This window comes from Pantherophis guttatus, chromosome 2, assembly GCF_059756535.1.
Source record: "Pantherophis guttatus breed Tessera chromosome 2, ASM5975653v1, whole genome shotgun sequence".
In the NCBI taxonomy this organism is placed as follows: Eukaryota; Metazoa; Chordata; class Lepidosauria; order Squamata; family Colubridae; genus Pantherophis; species Pantherophis guttatus.
The window spans coordinates 125,525,077-125,543,631 of record NC_142064.1 but is presented as its reverse complement, the minus strand read 5'-3'; the positions used below and the strand labels follow the sequence as shown (position 1 = coordinate 125,543,631).

At 43.3% G+C, this 18,555-nt stretch overlaps 1 long non-coding RNA gene across 1 annotated transcript in view; it reads right to left on the bottom strand.

The window, feature by feature from the left end:
- LOC148115312 (uncharacterized) overlaps window positions 1–9,193 on the bottom strand; it is a 220,588-nt gene extending 211,395 nt beyond the window's left edge. The window contains exons 1-2 of the long non-coding RNA XR_015732381.1: window positions 9,058–9,193; window positions 8,747–8,770 (exon numbers count right to left, since the gene is read on the bottom strand). This is a non-coding gene — a long non-coding RNA (uncharacterized LOC148115312). The remainder of the gene's footprint in view (window positions 1–8,746; window positions 8,771–9,057) is intronic.
- Window positions 9,194–18,555: the final 9,362 nt, after the last annotated feature.

The following is an 18,555-nucleotide window of genomic DNA, read 5'->3' as shown; positions in this document are numbered from 1 at the left end:
GAATTATATACCAAAGGGTTGCAATCTGATTCTTCATAAAGGTTATGACTGAATCCAGTGGAGAGTAAGACAGTGACAAAAATAATTATTGTGAAAAACAGGAAACTGAAAAAGGAAAATTATTTCAGATATTAACAAATGGCTGCTGGAAATTTGTGAGAAACCTTATTCACAACCAGCAGTATTTTCTACCAAATAAAAGATGAACCAATATGTGCTACTAATATATAAGGTAGGGTTGTGTTTATACTTTGTTTTCTTTTAAGTGTCTTCATTTTTATTTTTTCCTTTTTCCTTTTCCTTAGTGTATTTGAGTTTATCTATTTTTTCCTTTTTCCTTTTCCTTAGTGTATTTGAGTTTATCAATTTTTTTTAAATTGTGTGCATTTGTGTGTAATGACAGTCAGGAAAGAATAACACAGAAATACGACAGAACTCCTGTTCTCATCATCTAGAAGTCACCACTGACAGTACTGGCTGAGACTGCTGGGGTTGCCCTTGAGTAGCTGCTCCAGTGCCTATCTTGCTGTAGATGTTGGGGCACTCAGGGTTCAAGGACCCATTGAGGACTGGCACATGAAATATAGGACACCCCATCGAAAATGGAATGGGTGTATAAATGGAATGGGCGATTTGCTTTGATTTCCTTCTACATCCCTGTTGGCCTTTCATGAGGAGAATCCATAATAATTCATGGGATAAAATACTCACCCTCTTTTTGTGCCAGACAAGAAAATAAAGCAAGCAATCATGTTTATTCCAATGATGAATACCTCATAATATTTCTATTATAGAAGCCCACCTTATTTTACTGTTCTTTTCCAGAATTTTCCTATACAGAGAGTGGGTAAAGGAACCATTTCTTCTCTAGGGTTTTTCTGACTGGATAGATCCCTTTCACAGAAACCAACTATATTCCATTTCTTGACTCCAGATTCACAAATAGACAGATACACAGAGTAACTGGACTAGTTATTTAGGCCTAGGGTGTCTTTCTGAGTTGTGGATTTCTGCGTAGGAAATCTATAACTGTCTTCTGTTCAAATAATCCATAGCTCCAGATCATATGACACATTCCGCATTTAGAGAAATAAGTCCATTTTGGGAAGGCTTAAAAGAGAATGGCTGCATATGACGTTCTGCTTAGTTTGTGATCTATGGTTCCATCATACAGGGAAGAAACATATGTACAAGCCACAGGAATGAACAACCCTTGAAAAATTGTGGCAGCCTTGTGGAATGAATTTCACCTGATCTACATCATTGCCTGGCATCAAATCTGGAGAAACAAAGCCATTCTTGCTTTCATTATTGGATAAAAGCACCAGTATCTCCACTCACTTTTGCAATATCCTTCCTTCAGGAGTGGGAGGGAATGGGGATTTTGCAACATCCTTCCTCTGGAGTGGGGTGGAAATGGAGATTTTGCAGTATCCTTCCCCTGCCATGCCCAACAAGCCACACCCAAAAAGCCACACCATGCCTACCAAGCCACACTCACAATACCGGAAGTAAATTTGAATTTCACCACTGATTAACCACCTATGAAAAGAAAGCCCAGAACCAGTGTGATGGCTGAGCCAAAAAGGATTAGCAAACATATATCAATCTTTCTGAGAATATCTCATGTGAACAGAAAGAACACCTTGTTTTGGACAGAAGTTATTTGTCTTTATTAGTTTTTAATTGGTTTTATGCTGCATAACTCTTCTATTCAAGTGACTCTGGATGGCTTGTAAGTTATAAAATAAGTAAAAAAAATAATTAAAATATTCAAACATAAAACTACATAGATTATTATGGTTATAAAGTTATACTATAACCAGAGCCAAAAGATAAACAGGATGGAAATGAGGTCTTCTTTCTCTTTCAGTCAACATCAGTGAAGAGCACCTCCTTTGGGGCCCCAGGCCAGCCAGCAAAACTAAGATTTGATATCCTTCAGGAAGGCCAAAAGTTACGGGGCAATTCTCACCGCCAGTGGGGCCAGTGGAGAAAACGTTATTCTCCTTGAACCCGTCTGGTGGAATTCCTTAGTAGATGGGATCAATAGCAGCCTCTTCCACTGACGCTAGTGGGGTAGACTAGTCCTATCAGGGAGAGACGTCATCTCAAATATTCTGGACCCCTGCCATGTAGGGCTTCAAGATAACAAAATCCTTAATTGAATCTGGAAGCAAGTTGGTAACAAATTGGGCAGTAACAGTGTTATATGTGCAATTGTAGGGGCTCCCTGTGCATGCTATTGCATTCTGCACCAGTTATAGGTTCTGAATACTCTTCAAGGGTAACCCTATGCAGAGCACATTGCAGTAATCCATCTGAGAAATAACTAGGTCATGAGTTACCATGGGCAGAGCCTCATGATTCAGGTAAGCGCGCAACAGGTGCACAGCTGAAGAGCTGAAGTATGATGAATTGCTGCTTTCAATTAGCTATAATCTGTACCTCAATTACTATATCTGTCTTGGGAAATTTCTTGAGAAAATGGACTAAGGAGAATTTGTTCTCACTGTCAAGAAACCTGTTGAGCTTGCTAGGCTTAGATTGGTTTGAAGCCCTCGGCATGGGAGTATCGGGCATCAACTCCATCGTCAGTGGCAGGGCGGACGACCTGCTATGCGAATTTCAGGACGTATTCAGCACTGATCTGGGCAAGTATGTGGGCACCCCAATATCTTTTAATTTAGACTCTCAGATAGTGCCAGTTCGAATGAAGGCCCGTAGAGTCCCATTCACTCTCATGCCAATAATAGACAGGGAACTGGATAAGTTTATTAGCCAGGGAATCCTGGAACCGGTTGACCATGCGAAATGGGAGACCCTGATTACAACGCCAATCAATTCTGATGGATCAGTGCGCATCTGCACTGATTATAAAGCCCTCCAGCAAAGCGTGTACCCTTTGCCCATTATTCAGCATTTGCTACACACTTTGGGCCCCAGAAAAATATTTGCTAAACTTGACCTCAGTAGCTCATATCAGTAGCTGCCGGTAGATGGCGCTACTGCAGAGGCTCAGACCATTGTTATGCACGGGGGGTGAGGGGATGGCATTCAAATACCACCGGCTCCAATTCAGTGTTAGTGTACCCTGGGGCTATTTCAAAGTGTCATGGAACAGCTTCTGTAGAAATCCCCGGGGTAGTGCCCTATTTTGACTACGTCTTAATTTCCGCCAATGACAAGGCTCAATTACAAAGCCGATTAAGGGCTGTCCTGACCAAATTTAGAAACGCTGGCCTCCAAGTAAAAAGTGACGTGTCAGATTACGGTGCCCGAAGTAGAATTCTTGGGCTACTGAATCGATGGAGACGGCATCCACCCCATTCTGAGCAAGGTCAGGGCTATCCAGGAGGCCCCCACACCCCGTAACAGAACCAAACTACAGACTTTCCTGGGACTTTTGAACTTTTATTGTGCTTTTCTATGGGACAAAGCAACTGTGGCCAAGCCGCTGCACAAACTCATAAGCAAAAATGGAACTGGGGCTGGGCGGAAGTCGCTGCTTTCACCACAATCAAACAACTACTCTCAGCTGACAGCCTCCTGATACAATACAACAAGGTCCTGCTGTTAGTGCTTGCCTGTGACGCTCCCCCTTTTGGTGTGGGGGCTGTCCTCAGCCACTGACTCCCTAATGGCATGGAAGCCCCAGTTGCCTATTACTCCAAGACTCTGTGTAGGGCGGAGCGGAACTTCAGCCAGCTGGACAGAGAAACGCTGGCTGTGGTGGCCGGGGTTAAACGCTTCCATGAGTATTCCATGGGTGATTTTCTTCACGGCCTATTCATATAAACTAACCCATCGACCAGGAAAAACTCTGGCCAGTGCCCCCTACTGGACTTGATTAAGGACCCCACTCCTGGCATCCTGGTTCTGTTGATTGACTGCCTGGACTCGGGCCCGGTTACATCTGCCGAGGTTGCCTTCGGCTAAGTACAATGTCCTCCGCACTGTTTTGAACTGGATGTGGAGGGGCTGGCCTAAAGCACTGGTGGGCACTGAATTCAAGCCGTTTATTGTAAAACAACATGAAATGTATGCTCAAGTGGGTTGTTTGTTGTGGGGGGACCGGGTTGTTGTTCCAGCTAAACTGAGAATAAATGTGTTAAATGCATTGAACATGGGGCATCCAGGTATTGTCCAGATGAAGGCTCTTGCTAGGAGCTATGTATGGTGGCCCAATATGGACAAAGGTATTACTGAAGGTGTTGCCACCTGCTCCCCATTCCAAGAATCCCATCCAGCTCCCCCAGTAGTGCCAGTGCACAAATGGGAAAAGCCGCGGGCTCCCTGGTCTAGAATTCACATTGACTTTGCTGGACCAGTACATGGCAAACCTTCCTGATTGTTGTGGACACCTATTCAAAATGGTTAGAGGTAGTCCTCATGAATAAAACAACAGCGGAGGCCGTGATCAGGGTACTCTGGAAAATGTTTGCCACACATGGCCTGCCCAATGTCACAGTATTGGACAATAGGCCACAATTCATGGCCACATAATTTGAGGGGTTCTTAGCCGAGCAGGATGTCCAGCATGCCTTGACTGCACCATTCCATCTGGCCAGTAATGGGCAGGCTGAGAGAATGGTGGGGTCAGCCAAAGAAGCCCTCTCAAGAATGGAACCAGGGGCTTGAAGGCCAAAATAGATAAATTCCTCCTGCTTCAGCGCATCACCCCTAGCGCAACCACAGGCCGCAGCCCCGCGGAATTATTAATGGACCGCTGGCTAAAATTTGTATTAGACTGACTGCACCCCAACTATTCGACAGAACAAGTCTTCGACTCAGCAAACCGAACCAGGTCCTTCAACATAGGAGACCTGGTTTACGCACATAACTATGCTGAAGGAGCGCTGTGGGTACCCGATAAAATAATCAATATAACACATAGACCAGCTCACAAGCCGCCTAAACCCAATTTACTCAAAAAGGTAGGAATTCCAAAAATGTTCAGAAGTACCAAAATCTGACTCACAAAACACTCTTTTCACAGCTAACCCAAACCCAAGGGAACTGGAGGATTTATCCGAGGAACCAGACATCCAGTGACAATCCACCTCCGAACCGGTTCCAAAACAAGGCCAACACGCCCCATAGACGTTTCCAAGAACTTCCATTGGTAGAGCAGGGAGAAACAACAGTCCCTACCAAATGAACCACCGATGCGACTCCAACTGAGCTGTGCAGATCGAAAAGAGCCTGAAAACTCCCCGCCTACTTACGGCACTATGTATTCTAAATAAAGGGAATAATCCATTCTGAGAGGGGAAGAATGTTAGATATTTATAGTGAAGCAATAGGCTTCACTCAGGTCCACTGAATGAGTGGGAAAAGTACTTGAACCTAATTGGTTGGGACGCCTGACAGCTCCCTATATAAGGGCTAGCTGTCAGGCAGGGTTTTGCTGGATGTTACAGATCTACAATAAAGAATAGTTGAATGAGCCTGGCTTCCCGTCTCTTCATTCACCCTATCTAACAACCTCCTTTTCTCTGTAACAACCCAAATTTTCTGGAGCCCAGATTGACAATTCCCAAAAACCTGCGAAACGCGTGTATGAAGCGAACCGGTGGTAACGCCGGTTGAAACCCACTTCTGATCCCATGTAGACTGCATTGCAATAACCCAGCCAAGAGATGACTATGGCATGAGTGACCATGCTCAAAGCCTCATGATCAAGCTAAGGGCGCAGCTTGTGCATGACTGTCCTAGCCACAACTACTACCTGCTCTTTGAACAGAAATTGCAAGTCCAGGAAGACTCCCAAATAGCATTTTTTGCAAAAACAGGGTGTTTGGGAGGCCTGCAGAGGGCTTCTGGGGGTCGGGGAGGGCAAAACACTGTTTTTTCTTACTTACCTCTTCGAAGTCTTGTGCATCTAAACGCGTCTAATAGTCCAAAAAATACATAAAATAAAATGTATTTTAGTCCAGTATTTTTTTGCCTTTGGGCATGTCCACCACATATGATAAGAAGAACCTGATATCTGATTACACTTCCAACATTTAGCTGATAGATTTTCAAACATCTTTGCTAGCCTCACTGGTGGTAAATGCCATCTATAAAACATTTTGTATAGATTTTCCTTATACGCCATTGACATTGTTAGTTTACAATATCTATCCCACAATTTCTGCCATTTATCTAGTTCTATTGAATAACCAAAATTTTTAGCCCATAATAAATAAATAATTTGCAGACTTTGGAATTCCTGTGATTCCAGGATTTCTTCTGAAATGATCCCCTTTGATAATTCTTTTTCATCATTATCAGATTGTTGAAGATAGCAAAGCAAGACGTCTTGGAGCATATTCTAAGAGCATAACTCTTCCAAAGAAAGCTCACAATTTGGATGAGTTCCCACCATATAAGGAAGATGAAAAATAGCATCTCTTACAACAACATTGTTACTGCAGCTAATGTTCACTTTATTGTTAAGGTTTATTGCTGAATTATTTCATGTTTTATTGCACCATGAAGTTTGATGAGTTCATCTTAAATAACCTAGCCGGTTAGAATCGTCTCTGATTGAGTAGTTGTCCCAAATTATCTTTACCATTTTGGGATTTCTAGTCAGTCCTATCTTTTATGTTTTTCTAGGTATAGGTCCAGGTACTGGAGGAAAAGAGGAAGGAAAATCATTATACTAAATGACACTATTCCAGATTGTATCCAGACTGCCAAAAACAATCTGATCAGAAGTATTTGGGTTTTTGTGAACTTAAACAAATAATTCCCATGATTTCTGGAAAATAGAAATTGTGCTGGTTATAATATCTGGTATATTAAAGTACTTACATATAAAAAGTGATTGGCTCCAGTACTGGTTAGAGAAAAAAAAGGAAAAAGTCAAAGAGCATAACTGCCATTTTCATCAAAGAGCACTTTGACCTATTTTCCCAATCAAGGCAAATCAATAGAATTATTTCTACATAAACAAAGTTGTATTATGTTTCCATTATACAGTACCTTACCCCTTAAAACAGGGGTGTCAAACTCAATTTCATTGAGAGCTGCATCAGGGCTGTGGTTGATCTTGGGAGGCTGGGTGCGCGTGGCTGACTGGGTGGGCATGAATAATTTGACACCACTTTCCAAACTGTTGGCATGTTTCCCCTTCACACTGGGTAGACCAGGCCGAAGCCATGCTGGCCCAATGTTTCCTCTTCACATTGGGTAGACCGGGCCAAAGCTACATTGGCTGGCCCCTTACATTTTCCAGGATGGCCCCGCAGGCTGGATCCTACCACATCGTGGGCTGGATGTGACCCCGGGCCTTGTGTTTGACACCCCTGCTTTAAAATATCATAATTCACCCCAGATCTAACAGTTCAGTTTAGAGCCCAACTCTGTGGATTATATGCATTTAAAAGGACCCTCCTACAGTCATGAAGCATGTAAGGAAAGAGAGGAAGATATGAGCTGATTGTGGAGAAAGTGACTATGGGACCGAAAATGCTCTAGACCAGTGGTTCTCCAGGACTTGAAGAAATTTTATGATTTAACTCTTGAGGTAAGAGTTTTCGGACCATGGCCATAGTTAATGGCCACAAAAGGTATTTAAAGGGGTTCTGTGGTGAAGATAACATTGAGAACCACTGCGCTAGAGGATATCTTTGATTAATTGAGGCAAGAAAAGAGAAACACAAAGGGATAAAGCTCTAAAACAGTATCAGAAATAAAAGAAAAAAAAATACACCTCTGCATCTCACCTCCCAGAAGATTGTGCAGGTAGATAAGACATTGTACTTTGACATACTTACATAGATCTATTATTAGTCGAAGCAGACCTGTTTAAGGGGGAAAAAATAGAGAGGTTGCTTCAAGTGAACAAGGTATACTGACCCTGCCAGATAATTATAGAGATGATTATAGAGCTTGTCACCCTTACCCAGGACTATTTTAGACCATAACACCAAATTCAAGGAATCAATAACATTATTTTTTTTTTAAAAAAGTGATGTCATTCTTCAGTGTATCACAGCTGAAATGCAACTGTTCAACTGTTTCATCTGTCCACCCTTCTTACAACCCAAGGAAATAGGATTAATTAATGAACAGAAAAGTGTCTAACATTGATGGATGAAGTGATGCCCAAACTGAGCCTGTTCTTTCTTGATGAATCTGAGGGGCTAAAAAGGGAAACTAACAGTATTTTGAACAAGATATTAATATGCTTTGCAATAACGCAGAAGGAAGTTTAGATGGTCATAAAATTATGGAATCAAGAGAGGTTCATATCACAGTAGTATATGGAACTCATTGGCAACTCAGTAACTGTTAATAATTTTAATATAGTGGTGGAGTTTGTTTCTATTTGTTTAATTGAATCTGTTCATTTTTATCTTTTTTGTCCTTTTTTGGTATATTTGTGTTTGTCACTTCTTTTTACTTGGGTGCCTGTGTGTCTCTGTGTGTGTGTGCAATGATAGTCAGGAACACATATGCTATTGAACTCCAGGTCCCATCATCTAGAAGTCACCACTGACCATATTGGCAGAGACTGTTGGGGCTGCCCTTGAGAAGCTACTGCAGTGCCTATCTCTGCTACAGATGCTGTGTTAGGGCGCTAGGGAATCAAGGACCCATTGAGGACCTCAAATATAGCTATGAGTGCATGAAGGGAATGGATGAAGGGAATGGATGACAGATTGGGATTCCTTTAAATTCTCTTTTCCTACACCCCTTGCTGGTCTTTCATGAAGAATATCCATAATAATGTATGGGATAAAATACTCACCAGGTTCTTCACCACCTTCTTGTGCTAGACAGGAAAATAAAGCAAGCAACAGTCTTTATTACAATAGTAAATGGCTCAAAATCTTTATTAGAGAATCCCATCATATTTTGTTGTTTTCTGTAAGAATTCTCCTGTGCCTGTGCCACCCATTCCACACTGGAAGCATTCAGAAAAGTTAGCCCATCCCAGGAAGACTTAAAAGAGAATTGTCATACATTTATGATTTGGTTATGACTGGCTGCCCACTCACTCCCAGGACCTTCCTCGTCCTCTCGTCAGAAGCAGAGGGAATAGCAATGGGACTCTCTTACCTGTGGATGGCAAGGGAAAGGCAATTGCTGCCAGCACAAGGAGGACCCAGACCTTCATGATCCGTGGAATTCAGATCTACACACCTTTAGATTGTCAGCTGAAGGAAATCACAAAGTACCATGGAGTAGTTGTACAGAGAGCCCCCTTTTTAAAGGATGAAGCACAAATGAAAAGAAGGAACAGAACCAATGTGATGGATGAACCAAAAAGGATTAGCAAGCACATACCAACCTTTCTGAGATTACGTCAGCTCAACAGAAAAAAACATCTTGTTTGTTTATTTATTATTTATTAATTTGTTTTATGCTGATCATCTTTCCTATTAAAGTGATTCTGAGCAGCTTGCAAATTATAAAATAAGTACAAAGTAATTAACATTAAAACAACACAAATTATATCTATAGAATTGGCAAAAATTGGCTGGGCAAAGGGAATCACTTGCAGGACAAAGAGGAAACAGTTCTTCGTGGTTTATGAAGTTGTGGCAAATCTACACGCCATTAACTCCTCAGGACACATTGAGGGAAATAACGAAATGTCACAAAGAATTTGTCCAGTGACCCTTTTTTTAAATATAATGGATGAAGCACCAATCCAAAGAATGAGCAATGCAGCTGTGATGAATAAAGCTATAAAAAGATTACGAAGCAGATATCAACATTTCTGACAAAATATTAGATGTTTGGGATGCAGACTGTGGACTGTGAAGATGTTAGAAATTGCAGAAATGGCCAAGTTGGCTTCTTTGATTAAGTTTCTTTTTTCCCCCTTTCTATTATTTTCAAGACTTTTTCTTTATCTTTCTATATATGAATTGATTGTCAGGGATGTTTATAACTCCTGTAAAGGTTAAAAGTCATTTCTTAAGCATCTCCCGACCCACACACACCCCACTTTCTATAAGTAAGTTTTGGATGAAATAGAACTAAGTACTGCTTCTCAACTATTTACTGCATTGCAGAGTTGATTGTATTTGTATGTATATACTATATATATCCAATCATTGTATTCTGATCTAGGGGGAGATCACAACATATGTATTTAAACCTTGAATTATGAACATGCGTATTCATTAAAATAAGAGATAATTTATGATTCTTAAATCACTGGAAGTCCCCCAATCATCTCCCCCACCACGTTTCACCTCATTCTCAGGTTCTTATGACTAGTATCAAATGATCACTTTGCAATGAGGTCATTCATGGTGGGTGGATGGCCAGAGGTTTTAGAGCCCCAGGAGACATGCATCTAGCAAATGGGCCAGTGGTGGGATTCAGCTGGTTCAGGCTGGATCGGGCAAACCAGTAGTTAAATTGCTGGCTGGGCCCGCCCCTTCTAGGAGTTCCCACGTGCCCCATTTTGGCTCCCAGGTAGGTACAGGGAGGCCTCTTAGGCCCAAAATTGGGCATGGGGGGCAGGGCACCCTGCACGGCCTGTTTTCACTCCCAGGAGGCTTTAGGGAGGCCTCCTAGGCCCCAAAAGAGGTGTGGGGATGTGTGGTGCGCCCTCCCGCGGCCCTTTTTTGCTCGCAGGAGGGTGCAGGAGACCTATCACACTCCCTGGCCAGGCCCACCATGGCCACGCCCACCCATCCTGCCATTAGGGCATAGAACTGGTTGTTAAATTATTTAAATCCCACCACTGAAAGGGGCTTTGTTCCTTCTGTAATCCTCAAGAACGGTGAAATGATCCCTTACCCCTACATTTACCAACATGATGAAATAGGAAGATGTAGCAGAATTCAGAGTTTAGCTGTTACCAGGGTTTCTACTGGTAATTCTGTATTCTAACAACATTTGACTTAATGTAGTCATGTGATTCTTATATTACATAGATGCATGCATATTTTATATCTCTTCCTACTGGAAAAAGACAAACAGATTTTGAGATTGAGATTTTGAATTCTCAAACATCCCCCCATGCTCTGCAAAATAATAAAAAACAGCTAGTTGATATATAGGTTCCCATTCTTATCTGAGGAGAGAAGATGGATGAAATTAGCATTCTTTTGAATCCTGCAGTTTTTATTTGTCCCCAACAGTGAATCCAGAGCCCTTGTCTTAACATATGAACTTACGATCATGGTCTTTTCAGGGACTGAACACTCCCACCTTTGCTAAGTACCTTGCTTCCTGTTTCATTCAGAGGAAACTGATACATTTAACCTATAGGAGGTTAGATTTTTTATAAAATAGAAGATTTAGCTTAAGTTCATTTCTAAGATTCTTTGAGATAGTTTGATTTGAAGGGATTGATTTTGCTAAAGTTTTTTAGGTTTTACCCTTGCGGTTGGCAGCCTGCATGATGCGATACAGAACAAGGAGTCCTACTTTATCCTGGAAGCTCAGATCTTGAACTTAGCCTGCTTGTGCTTGAGGCCAATTTGGATTAATCTTTGCTTCCAGTTTCTTCCCTGTTCTTCAAAGGCCACTTTAGGTTGGGCTCTGAGCTCTCTTCATCTTGCTGAGAACAGAACAGGAATGGGCCTTTTTGGCTCAAATCCTTCTCCCTGCCTGTTTTGCCTCAAGGTTTTCGCCTCTGGGTTATTAGCCACAAACTTTTCTCCTTGGCTGACCCTCCCCTAGTCTTTCGCCCCGGCACAATGGTCAACTCTTTTGCTATTTTGTTATTTTTGTTATTTTGCTATTTTTTGCAACTCTTCCCCTTGCAAAAAATAAAAAAACTCAGGAGTGCTTCCCTTTGAACTGGGGGAATGGGCAGAGGTATGAACGGGGCGTTTTTTTAATTTCCTTTTCTTTCTTTCTAAATCTTGAATGGGATGTTTGCCAACACCTCCCCCCTTTTTGGGGGGTGGGAATCAATGCTGTAAATTGTTCATTGTCATTAGTTATCGATTTGGATACCTGGCCTGAAAAGGGTTCTTCCTTCTCTCGAAAAAAAAAGCCAGAGGTGGAAGTCCCCCCCTCCTTCTCCCTCCTTCTCCCTCCCATTTCACCAAGGCTGTTCCTTCCTTCCTTCCCCCTCTAGCTCATTTGTTGGGCCCTAACTGTCCCAGGTGTCGAAAAACCTAGGACGAAACCTCCTTCTGTGTATGGGCTGCGGCAAAGCGCCTGGGAGGGAGTGGCCGTGGCCATTGTGCTGGGGTGAGAGACTAGGGGAGGGCCAGCCAAGGAGAAAGGTTTGTGGCTAATAACCCAGAGGCGAAAACCTCGAAGCGAAACAGGCAAGGTGAAGGGTTCAATCCAAAAAATCATAGACCCAAACAGAACATTCTGTGAAAGTACATAGGACCAGCCCCAACCTTATGGCCATGGAATTAAGAGCAAGCTGATAGAAAATCAGGGGACACCACCACCTCTTTAAGAATTGGTGCGACCATTCTCTCTTTCAAGGTACAGTTAACAACTGCCTAGACCCGTGATGGCGAACCTATGGCACACGTGACACAGGTGGCTTGTGGAGCCATATCGGTTGACATGTGAGCTCAGCTCTGGTGTGCATGTGGGCACTGGCCAGCTGGGGCCACGGGATGTTGGGAAACAGACTGTTTCTGGCCTCTGGGGGTGCAGAAGTCCCCATTTTTCACTCTTACAAGGCTCCAGAGTCTTTCTAGGAGCCTGGGGAGGGTGAAAACGCCCCCCCCCCGAGGCCTTCCGGAGGCCAGAAACAGCCCGTTTTCTGACTTCTGGAAGAGAATAAGAGAATTATCACCATCTTCTCATGCTTAGAGGCCATTTAGTCCAAGCCCCTGTGCAGTGCAGACCCCCTGCAGCATTTCTGACAGAAGCATTGCTTCATTTACTTTAACCTTTCAACAGTTTTCTTCCCTTCAAAAGAGACATTATATTAACATTGGAAGACTCTGCCAGATTCTATGGTGGAGGTGAAATGGCAAAGGCCTTTTCAAAGATGAATTGCTGCTTTCAATTAGCTATAATCTGTACCTCAATTACTATATCTGTCTTGGGAAATTTCTTGAGAAAATGGACTAAGGAGAATTTGTTCTCACTGAGAAACCTGCTGAGCTTGCTAGGCTTAGATTGGTTTGAAGCGCTCGGCATGGGAGTATCGGGCATCAACTCCATCGTCAGTGGCAGGGCAGACGACCTGCTACGCGAATTTCAGGATGTATTCAGCATGGATCTGGGCAAGTATGTGGGCACCCCAATATCTTTTAATTTAGACTCTCAGATAGCGCCAATTCGAATGAAGGCCCCTAAAGTCCCATTCACTCTCATGCCAAGAATAGACAGGGAACTGGATAAGCTTATCAGCCAGGGAATCCTGAAACCGGTTGACCATGCGAAATGGGAGACCCTGACTATAACGCCAATCAATTCTGATGGATCAGTGCGCATCTGCACTGATTATCAAGCCCTCCAGCAAAGCGTGTACCCTTTGCCCATTATTCAGCATTTGCTACACACTTTGGGCCCCAGAAAAATATTTGCTAAACTTGACCTCAGTAGCTCATATCAGTAGCTGCCGGTAGATGGCGCTACTGCAGAGGTTCAGACCATTGTTACGCACGGGGGGGGGGAGGAGGGATGGCATTCAAATACCACCGGCTCCAATTCAGTGTTAGTGTAGCCCTGGGGCTATTTCAAAGTGTCATGGAACAGCTTCTGTAGAAATCCCCGGGGTAGTGCCCTATTTTGACTACATCTTAATTTCCGCCAATGACAAGGCTCAATTACAAAGCCGATTAAGGGCTGTCCTGACCAAATTTAGAAATGCTGGCCTTCAAGTAAAAAGTGACATGTCAGATTAGGGTGCCCGAAGTAGAATTCTTGGGCTACTGAATCGATGGAGACGGCATCCACCCCATTCTGAGCAAGGTCAGGGCTATCCAGGAGGCCCCCACACCCCGTAACAGAACCAAACTACAGACTTTCCTGGGACTTTTGAACTTTTATTGTGCTTTTCTATGGGACAAAGCAACTGTGGCCAAGCCGCTGCACAAACTCATAAGCAAAAATGGAACTGGGGCTGGGCGGAAGTCGCTGCTTTCACCACAATCAAACAACTACTCTCAGCTGACAGCCTCCTGATACAATACAACAAGGTCCTGCTGTTAGTGCTTGCCTGTGACGCTCCCCCTTTTGGTGTGGGGGCTGTCCTCAGCCACTGACTCCCTAATGGCATGGAAGCCCCAGTTGCCTATTACTCCAAGACTCTGTGTAGGGCGGAGCGGAACTTCAGCCAGCTGGACAGAGAAACGCTGGCTGTGGTGGCCGGGGTTAAACGCTTCCATGAGTATTCCATGGGTGATTTTCTTCACGGCCTATTCATATAAACTAACCCATCGACCAGGAAAAACTCTGGCCAGTGCCCCCTACTGGACTTGATTAAGGACCCCACTCCTGGCATCCTGGTTCTGTTGATTGACTGCCTGGACTCGGGCCCAGTTCCATCTGCCGAGGTTGCCTTCGGCTAAGTACAATGTCCTCCACACCAGGGCCTAACACAGCATCTGTAGCAGAGATAGGCACTGCAGAAGCTTCTCAAGGGCAACCCCAATAGTCTCTGCCAATATGGTCAGAGGTGACTTCTAGATGATGGGACTTGGAGTTCAATAGCATATCTGTTCCTGACTATCATTACACACAGAGAGAGAGACACACACACATCCTTCCGAGGTAGGTAAATTGAGGACCCGGATTGTGGGGGCAATAAGCTGACTTTGTAGAAACACCGCTTATGGGGGGCCAAAAGCCCTAATAAGCAGGTATATACAAAAAAGAATAAAGGCTATTGCTATAGTGCATTGTAAGCCACCCTGAGTCTTTGGAGAAGGGCGGCATATAAATTGAAATAATAAATAAATAAATAACTGAAATATAAAGGGACATAGCAATAATTTGGTAAAATATTAGATGGATACCATTAATGAGGAGTGGACTGTGAAGATGGTAGAATGTGCAGAAATCACTAAGATGATTTGTTGCTTAAGGAAGGAACAATAATTAATTTTATAAAAGCATTTTGCTAATAACATATCAAAATGGCCTGGTGATTTCTGGATGTATTGATTAAAAGGGGATATATAGGCAGAAAAGATTATCACATTATTTAAGTTTTGGTATCATAGTAATTACATTATAATAACTCCATTATATAATATGGTATCAAGATTGCCTACAACTGTTGTAAATATCAGAAGATACTTCTTTAAGTTTATTTTCTTTTTCTTCGCATTCGATTGTTTTCAACACTTTTTTCTTATTTTTTCTATAGATTTTGTGTGTGTACACATGTACACATACACACATACACAAGCACAGAGAGACTCATTACATTCATTAAATGGACAGAAAGGTGAAATTTTGGATGAAACAGGATTGATTGCTGCTCTTCCACTGCTTATTGCATTGCAATCTTGACTATAATGTATATACTGTAGCTATCCATTCATTATACTTTACTCTAGAGACAGAATGCTACATGTATTTCAGTCATGAATTATGAATATACTTATACATTAAAATAGCAGGTAATTTATGACTCTTAAATCATTGGAAGCAGCAACTTTTCTATCTAGGGAGTAGACCTTATTGATTTAAGAAAGACTTTCATCATTCAAAGATAGCTCCTTTTGTTTAAGCATTGGCACAAAGTCTAGGACACTGGTTCTCAACCTGTGGGTTGGGACCCCTTTGGGGGTCGAACGACCCTTTCACAGGGGTCGCCTAAGACCATTGGAAAACACATATTTTCAATGGTTTTAGGAATAATTTTATGGTTGGGGGGTCACCACAACATGAGGAACTGTATTAAAGGGTCACGGCATTAGGAAGGTTGAGACCCACTGGTCTAGGAGAACTTCCTTTCTATGCTTGGACCCAAGATACTCAAATAATCTTTCTATTCATTTTTTCCCTTAGGGCTCTTTTCATAAAGAATGAAATCCTTGGTCAAAGGGCCATCCAGGACATGCAAGAAATTCTTGCAAAATACTAGGCATGGGAGACCTGTTACACGTATTGGCCCTCTACATTCAGCATTGGGGGTTTTCTCAGGTCAGGCTGAGTATCTGTGCAGAAGGATCTGTGCTTTACCTCAGTGCCTCCTTTCTCACTATTGAGCCAGGCAACTGGTGGGTTGACAGTCCCAATAGCTTTAAACTGGAAGTGAAGTTTGTCTTCCACCAGGACCTTCAAATTTGCCTGTCAACTAAAGGCACCCAGAGGATTGATAAACAATTAAATGTAATTCAGTAATTCAAATGGCAAAGCATCATTCAACTGTCCAAGGGAGTATCCAGTCTCAAGAAGGAATTGAATATGGAGCAAGTGTACAATCCCATGTATACTTACAAGTAAGCTTGCTCCTCTTTTTCTTTTCTTGCTCTCTCTTTTTCAATGTATTTTCACTCAGGATTATGAAAGGAAGTGTGAAAAGAAACAAACTGACTACACTGGAGCCTTCCCAAATGAAAAGAGAAGGTGTGCCCAGAAGGAAAAAATAAAATGGGCATTTGGCTATGAATAGAATAGAATAGAATAGAATAGAATAGAATAGAATAGAATAGAATAGAATAGAATAGAATAGAATAGAATAGAATAGAATAGAATAGAATAGAATAGAATTCTTTATTGGCCAAGTGTGATTGGACACACAAGGAATTTGTCTTGGTGCATACACTCTCGGTGTACATAAAAGAAAAGATACATTTATCAAGAATCATTAGGTACAACACTTAATGATAGTCATAGGGAAACAGTCAATATAAATCTTAAGGATACCAGCAACCAGGTTACAGTCATATAGTCATAAGTGGGAGGAGATGGGTGATAGGAATGGTGAGAAGATTAATAGTAATGCAGACTTTGTAACTAGTTTGACAGTGTTGAGGGAATTATTTGTTTAGCAGAATGATGGTGTTCGGGGAAAAACTGTTCTTGTGTCTAGTTGTCCTGATGTGCAGTGCTCTATAGCGTCGTTTTGAGGGTAGGAGTTGAAACAGTTTATGTCCAGGAAGCGAGAGGTCTGTAAAAGAATCAATTATTATTATTTTTTATTGCAATTTATATGCCGCCCTTCTCCCGAAGGACTCAGGGCGGCTTACAAGAGAAAAATTCAACAATATGAATTAAATATAAATTAAAATCCAATTAAAATTAATTAAAATTATTACAATGTAAAAACCCCCGTCAACGGGTCAGTCTATTTGATGAAAAAGCCACATCTTCAGTTTGCGGTGGAAGGAGAGGAGGTCGGGGGCTGTCCTAAGCCCGGTGGGCAAACTGTTCCAGAGGGTCGGCACTCCCACAGAGAATGCTCTCCCCCTGGGGGCCGCCAGCTGACATTGTCTGACTGATGGCACCCTGAGGAGGCCCGCTCTGTGAGAGCGCACAGGACGATGTGAGGATGGCAGAAGATGGTCCTGCAAGTACCCCGGGCCTAAGCCATATAGGGCTTTATAGGTGAGCACCAGCACCTTGAAATGAACCCGGAGGACCACTGGCAGCCAGTGCAGCTCACGCAGGAGAGGTGTTACATGGGAGTAATGAGAGGCTCCCATAACAACCCGCATGGCCGCATTCTGGACTAGCTGAAGCCTCCGGGTGCATCCCAAGGGCAGCCCCATGGAAAGGGCATTACAGTGATCCAACCAAGAAGTAACAAGGGCATGAGTGACCGTGGCGAGGGCATCCCGGTCTAGGAAAGGGCGCAACTGGCACACCAGGCATATCTGTGCGAAAGCCCCCCCGGTTACGGCTGTCAAGTGATCTTCTAAAGACAGCCGTGAATCCAGGAGGACACCCAGATTGCGAACCCTTTCAGAGGGAGTAAGTACCTCCCCTCCTATCACAAGTGACGGAACCACTAGATCCCGAGATGCCGGCATCCACAGCCACTCGGTCTTGGATGGGTTGAGTCTGAGTCTGTTTCTTCCCATCCAGGCCCACACTGCTTCCAGGCAGTGGGACATCACGAAAAGGGCATCCCCAGGGTGGTCTGGGGTGGAGATATAAAGCTGAGTATCATCAGCATATTGATGATACCTCACCCCAAAACCATGAATGATCTCACCTAGTGGCTTCATATAGATATTAAAGAGTAGGGGGGAGAGAACCGACCCCTGAGGCACCCCACATGTGAGGGGCCCAGGGAGGATCTCTGTCCCCCCCGCCCATACAAACTGGGAGCGACCACCATAAAACAGTGCCTCCTATCCCCAGCCCCCCGAGTTGCTGCAGCAGGATACAATGGTCGATGGTATCAAAAGCTGCTGAGAGGTCAAGTAGGACCAGGATGGAGGAAGAGCCCCCATTCCAGGCCCACCAGAGATCATTCACCAGGGCGACCAATGCCGTTTCTGTGCTGTGACCGTGCCTGAAACCTGATTGGTACAGGTCAAGGTAGTCTGTTTCCTCCAGGAATTGAGGGAGTTGCTGTGCCACCACGGACTTGACAACCTTCGCTATAAAGTGAAGGTTGGAGACTGGACGATAGTTGTTAAGGGAGTCTGGATCCAGGGTAGGTTTTTTAAGGAGGGGTCGAACCACCGCCTCTTTAAGTGTGGCGGGGAA